We start from the raw sequence: 7,500 nt of genomic DNA, 5'->3' as shown, positions 1-7,500 counted from the left end.
TCTCTTTCCTACGGAGTGCCAAGAAATCAGGCCCAAAGCACAGGTTACAGTGAAGATGGTACCTTCTCTTAAGTGACCATCAGAATTAATCTCATTATGTCAAATGCCGGCTATATTTCAGCCACACAAACAGAAGTGTAAGCTCCTGGGTCATTCATTATCATTCATAGAGTTTAGTACATCCACTGGTCTGAATCAGTCGCTCACTCTTCCCTAGTTAGCCATACCCTTCCACTGTGTGTCTTGGAACTTGTAGTACCTCTTTCCTTAACTGAAGTTTGGCTTTGAAGACATATTTGCTCAGTTGTCTCAAGTGGTAGTCGTGTTTCCTCCTACACCCCAGTTGAAGAGGACCCCAAGGTGATGCCCTTGATTCTCGATGCTACTTTTAGGTATCTTTATTGTTTTTCCTCCCTAAGCAACAATGACAACAACAAACTCAGCTTTGTACTTCTTTGAAGTACATGCTCTCAGACCACCATCTCTCTTTATTGAATTGTCTCCCATCCTCTTGCTAACTTTTCCTTTTTCAGGGAAGATTTTAGATTCTGGTTTTACTGTCTTCCGCCCCAGCACTACTCTATAATCTTGTGTCGGGTGATGCCAGCGTTTATAAAAATTATTCATGTAAACACCCTAGCCTCTGAGTTCCTCAGTCTTCTCACTTCCAATATTATGTTCCTCCACTGCATTTCAGCAAAATGCTATCATGGTCATATGTCTTGAAGAACTTCCTACCATATTACTATATCGCCTCTAGAAATCTTGATTTCCAGTATTCTGTTTACTCTTCTGATCAATCATCTCTCAACTTTCTATCTCTACCATCACTACCATACCCAATCAACCTTTTTGGAGCAGCCAGCTAGTAGCCTACCACTTCTTCACTGGCTATTTTTTCTCCTGTGTTGCTGTCCTTTCTGTCTTTGTGGCTTACTGGAACCAATCACTCCATTGCATATACCACAACTACCACACCCTTCTCATTTTCCATCTTACTCACTAGAAAAACCCAACCCCATATTAAACAGAATTCTTTATCTACTTCACATCATCAATGAGCCATTGAACATGGCTTGAGAAGAATATACAACCATGTTGACTGCTCTTACATCAAGAAAAATTTTAACCATAAATTTCAAGTCAGCCTTACTCTGTTCAATAGTCTTGCTACATTTTCCTGGTCAATTCACCTCTCCTAGGTAAGTATTTCACAGCTTTCCCTCTACCTTCAAACCTTAAACATCCCCCCAGTTCATTTCTCAGTCTTAAATAATGACCACTCTTCTGATTTGACTGAGAAAATAGAAGAAATTGGAAGAGAACCATCTCATTTTTTTCTTCACTACATCTATCAGCCTGCCAGCATCTGTACCTAAGTATTTCACCTTCCCTTCTGTTATCCTGAATAACAATCAGTGCTCCCATCTGAAGTCAATATTTCCATGTATACACCTTATCCTGTGCTTTTGACCCATCAACAATTTCAATCCAGCATTTCTTCCCTTTCTTGCATCCACAATTTTTCCTTCTACTCTTAATATACAAGCAGGATATAAATTCTCCCTAGTGTCCTTGTTCTTCTAAACTAATATCACCCTTTCCTACTCCTTTTTACTATAACACGTGCATGTGTGCTAAGTTCCTTCAGTCTTGTCTGACTCTTTGCAACCCTATGGACTGTAACCTGCCAGACTCCTCTTGTCCATGGAATTTTCCAGGCAAGAATACTGGGATGGGTTGCCATTCCCTTCTCCAGGGGATCTTCCTGACCCAGAGATCAAACCTGTGTCTCTATGTCTCCTGGATTAGCAGGGAACTTCTTTACCACTGGCACCACTGGGAAGGCCCTTTACTGCAATAGTCTGTTACAAAAAGTCTATTATTAATGTCTCCATTTTGTCACCTCATAGTTTCAACTCAACTCTATTTCCAGAATTTACACTTGTCACGATCAAATAACCACCACTGTCTTGCCAAATCCAGAACTCATGTCTCAGTTCTCACCTGCTTGGCCTCTTACTAGCATTTAAACTGGGGATCACTCCCCACTTAAACATTTCTTCACTTGGCTTCCAGATCCCATCTCTCTCCTGCTTCTCCTGCTTCATTGACTCCTGTTTGCAAGACTATTAAATATTGGAGCACATCAGGGCTGAGTTGTTTGCCTTTGTTTACTTATGCTTATTTATGCTCATTTTCTAGATGCTTTAGTCCCACGGCCTTAGATACCATCTATATACTGAAGCCTTCCAATTTATCTCTTTCCATGAGCTCCAGACTCAGAGCCCAACTCCTGCTTGATAATCCCTTTGCATGACCTGGATGACTACTTGATAACTCCAACTTCAACTCTTAACTTCCTTTCCCAAAACTGCTCCTTTGCCCTGTGTTCCCCTTCTGAATGAGTATTTGGCACCACTGATCTGACAGTCATTCTAGACTCCTTTCTAAATTCCATCATATTTAATCCATCAGCAAGTACTGTCAGCTCTATCTATATCATAATATATTCAGTGAAATTTTACCACCTTCATTGTTACCACTCAAGTCCAGGCTAACAAGACTCTTCTTCTTCCTCTTTCTTCATCTCCCCTGTGGGCCCACACATCTCTTTTCTGCATTCTTCTCTTTTCCCTTCATTCTTATTCTCCTTTCAAAATCTTAGTTCAGTTCAGTTCAGTTGCTCAGTCGTGTCCAACTCTTTGCGACCCCATGGACTGAGCCAGTAAGCCAGGCTTCCCTGTCTATCACCAACTCCCAGAGCTTCTCAAACTCATGTCCATCGAGTCGGTGATGCCATCCAACCTTCTCATCCTCTCTTGTCCCCTTCTCCTCCTGCCTTCAGGAAGCATCTTTCCCAGCATCAGGGTCTGTTCCAATGGGTCAGTTCTTTGCATCAGGTGGCCAAAGTTTTGGAGCTTCAGCTTTAGCATCAGTCTTTCCAATGAATATTCAGGACTGATTTCCTTTAGGATTGACTGGTTTGGTCTCTTGCAGTCCAAGGGGTTCTCAAGAGTCTTCTCCAAACACCACAGTTCAAAAGTATCAATTCAAAATCTCTCCTCCAGTCTTTTGCAATATTCCTCTAACAAGTCTCTCTGGTTCAATTCTTGTCCTCACAAAACACATACTTTATATGTAATCCAGAAGTATCTTCTTCAATTGGTAAATCCAATCTTGTCATTCATCAGAGTAAAGCCCTACAGTGGTTTCCCATTGCATTTGGAATACAAACCCAGTCTTTACCCATGTTTACAAGGCCCTCATGACCTGGCAACCTCTCTTTCCTTCATTCTGATTTAGCAAATTGGACTCCCTCCTCTTCTTTGAATGTGCTGAACTTGTTTCTATCATGGGGGAAAATACAGCTATAGAGAATCTTGCTTTTAGGATAGACAACAACTTAACAGAGTTCTGGTTAATTAAACATGTTGGAATTCAGATGGATCTATCAGTTGAATCAAATTGCATCTTGTATATATTTGTGGATTGATTGTTGATGAGTAGTGAACCCCACAGGCGTGTCAGAAAGCTTATAATCATTCAGTACTTTGGCAATTGCAGATGCTAGTTGCTCTTTAGCCAAGACTGCTTGATTTGGGTTATTTATATCACAATGTACTTCTGTTTTCCACTGGGATGTGAGATGGAAGACATTACTTTCATGATTATTATCATAATAAGCACTCAAGAAATCTGTCTTTGGGTTATATTTGAATCAACTCAGGATTCTTCTTTCCTTCTTTCTCTTTCTTTATCTCTGCTGTGGGAAAAGGCCCACACATCTCTTTTCTGCTTTCTTCTCTTTTTCCTTCATTCTTATTCTCCTTTGAAAATCTGTTTTACTTTTCTCAAATACTAAGCTAGTCTGTACTCCAAGCAACTTAATGGCAAAGTCAGTGCTTATGTTCTTCACTAGCATATTGCTTGGCATATAACTGGCATTAATAATAATTATAGAATGCATGGATGAATGGAAAATAGAAATTACTCAGTTTGCAAACAGGAACCAAGCATTTTATTGTTGTTAGGGCCTACTAGGGGAAAAGACCTGATCTTTGTAGAATTCAAAATGTTTCATTGTGGTTAGAAAAGGGTTGTCATGACAGAAAGGCCAGCAGTGGTCCCTTAAGAATTTTATTAACAGTAAATGCTGGAGAGGACGTGGAGAAAAGGGAACCATCCTGCTCTATTGGTGGGAATGTAAATTGATACAGCCGCTATGGAGATTCCTTAAAAAACTAGGAATAAACAGTCCATGGGGTGACACAGGGTCAGACATGACTGAGTGACTGAGCATATACACACACACATAAACCCACACCCCAGTGTTCACTGCAGCACTATTTACAATAGCTAGGACCTGGAAACAACCTAGATGTCCATTGACAGATGAATGGATAAGAAGATGTGGTACATATACACAATGGAATATTACTCAACCATAAAAAGAATGCATTTCAGTCAGTTGTAGCGAGGTGGATGAACCTAGAGCCTGTTACAGAGTGAAGTAGGTCAGGAAGAGAAAAACGATTATTGTATACTGTATGTGTGCTTAGTTGCTCAGTCATGTCCAACTCTTTGCGACCCTATGGACTATAGTCTGCCAGGGTCTGCTATCCGTGGGATTTTCTAGGCAAGAATATTGAAGTTGTTTCCTGCTCCGATCGTATAATAACACACAGTGGTGGTGTAGTAGCTCAGTCGTGTCTGACTCTTTGCGACCCTGTGGACCGTAGCCTTCCAGGTTCCTCTGTCCGTGGGATTTCCCAGGCAAGCATGCTGGAGTGGGTTGCCATTTCCTTCTCCAGAGGATCTTCCCAACCCTGGGATCAAACCTGCATCTCCTGTTTCGCAGGTGAATTCTTTACTGCTGATCCACCAAGGAAGCCTGTAATACATACGTATGGAATCTAGAAAAAGGGTACCAATAAACCTATCTGCAGGGCAGCAATGGAGATGCACACGTAGAGAACAGACTGTGGACACAGCAGGGGAAGGAGAGGGTGAAATGAATTGAGAACGTAGCATTGACGTATATACACAGTGCTCAGTTGCTAAGGCAGGTCTGACTCTTTGCAACCCCATGGACTGCAGCCCTCCAGGGTCCTCTGTGCATGGGATTTCCCAGGCAAGAACACTGGAGTGGATTGCCATTTCCTTCTCCAATATATAAACTACCATGTGTAAAATAAATAACTATTGGGAAGCTGCTTTATAACACAGGGAGCCCAGCCTGGAACTCTGTGACAACCCAGAGGGATGGCCTGGGGTGGTGTGGGAGGGAGGCTCAAGTAAGGGATATATATATATATATATATATATATATATAGTTATATATGGAAACCCACTCCAGTACTCTTGCCTGGAAAATCCCATGGACGAAGGAGCCTGGTAGGCTATGGTCCGTGGGGTCGCAAAGAGTTGGACACGACTGAGCGACTTCACTTTTTTACTTTCTTTATAGTTACATAGTTATGACTGATTCATGTTGTTGTATGGTAGAAACCAACCAACACAATTGCTGTAAAGCAATTATCCTCCAATTAGAGCCTGGCGGGCTATAGTCCACGGAGTGGCAAAGAGTCAGACACAACTGAGTGACTAAGCAACAACAACAATAAGAATTTTCCTAGGAACATGAATTACCTGAATGGTGGGATTTACAACCATGACAGCCATCATAGTTGAGGGCTCAGCCTTAGTCTCACAGGCTCTAAAAACCAATATTGTCAACATACAAAGAATCCATTCATTTCTTAGGACTGACCTAACATTACCTAAACTCAAAATAATGACGTAAGAACCAGAAAGTCTGGACCTGAATTTGAGCAAACTCCGGGAGAGAGTGAAGGACAGGGAATGCTGTCCTGGCATGCTGTAGTCCATGGGGTTGCAAAGAGTTGGACACAACTTAGTGACTGAACAACAAAAATGAATGTCAATTTATTAGTTTATAATGTGAACCATAATCATCATAAGAATTAGAATATATGAAGTCTGTGTGATCATACATGTCTGCAAGTAGAACCTCATAAGAAGCTGTATCAAATAAGAAGGTTACTTGGTGAACAGGGATTGGGGACACATTACAGCATAGTGATTAAGACTCAGACTTGACTTCAGATCCTGGGTCTACCATTGACTAGCTCTGTGACCTTGGGCAAGTTACTAAAGCTGTGAACACCTTCTTTTCTTCATATGTAAGATGGAAATAATAATGGTTCCTACCTGCAGAAGATGTATTTCGGGATGTTTTCACACTGGTTGACTTCCTCTAAGAATAGCCATCTTCCCTCCCTCCATCCCTTCATATATATGGGCCTCTCATATCCATGTTTTATGGTATGATCTTGTACCACTGTGCAGAGGGAAATGAATGAGAGGACTCTTTATTGAGGTGTGGCTGATCAGATTCTTTCTCTCAGAAACTTGCAATTTAGACCCAGAGATTGTATCCAGTCTGCTCTCTTTTTTTTAAATTTGGCTGCACTGAGTCTTAGTTGGGACATGCAGGAACTTCACTGCAGCATGCTGGATCTTTAGTTGCAGCTCGTGGGATCCTGTTCTCTGACCAGGGATTGAACCTGGCCCCCTGCACTGGGAGTGCAGTCTTAGCCACTGGATCACCAGGGAAGTCCTTGCTCTATTTTCTCGAATGAAATAATGTGACCTTGGGGTCAGGGGCTGCCTATCCGTGTGCTGCCAGAGCTAGTTGAGGCTGGCCTGCAGAGAAAGGCAGAAGGGAATGAAGCAGACTTTGCTAAGAAAAGAAGAAACCAGAGGCCATAGGCCCCAGAGAGAGCGCCTGGGTCAGTGCCTGCCAGCTCCCTCTTCCAAGTCCTTCAGAGGCTCAGTGGCTTTACCTTTTCTGGAGACATCCCTGTGTTCTCTCATAAAGTTCCTCTTCTTGCTTAAGCTAATTAGGGTTGTTTCTGCCATTTGCAACAAAAGAACCTTGACCATTACAGCACTACATGGTATTTGTAAGATGTCAGTAAGTTAAGACATGTAGAACACCTGTGATAATAGTGTTCCTACCACTAGGATTGACAGATCAGCTTGTTCAATCATGGTTCAGTTCAGTTCAGTTCAGTCGCTCAGTCGTGTCCCCCTCTTTGTGACCCCACGGACTGCAGCATGCCAGGCCTCCCTGTCCATCACCAACTCCTGGAGTTTGCTTAAACTCATGTCCATAGAGTCGGTGATACCATCTCATCCTATGTTGTCCCATTCTCCTCCTGCCTTCAATCTTTCCCAGCATCAGGATCTTTTCCAATGAGTCAGTTCTTGTGTCCTTCCTCTATAGGGGCTTGGATGAAGCCTGCTCTCAGTTTTCTGTGACTCTTCTATTCGTCTGCCTTCGTGGATAACCATCCCCATTCTGATGGACTCTTGTCTTTTTTAGATATGATGGCATATTTTATCTTCTTCAGACAAGTCTGGTGGGAGCCATTCTCTTCATGGTGACTTTGGATTTCTCCTCTCTGATTTATT

Source organism: Bos indicus, chromosome 6 (assembly GCF_029378745.1).
Source record: "Bos indicus isolate NIAB-ARS_2022 breed Sahiwal x Tharparkar chromosome 6, NIAB-ARS_B.indTharparkar_mat_pri_1.0, whole genome shotgun sequence".
Classification (NCBI taxonomy): domain Eukaryota; kingdom Metazoa; phylum Chordata; class Mammalia; order Artiodactyla; family Bovidae; genus Bos; species Bos indicus.
This window is presented reverse-complemented; position numbering follows the sequence as displayed.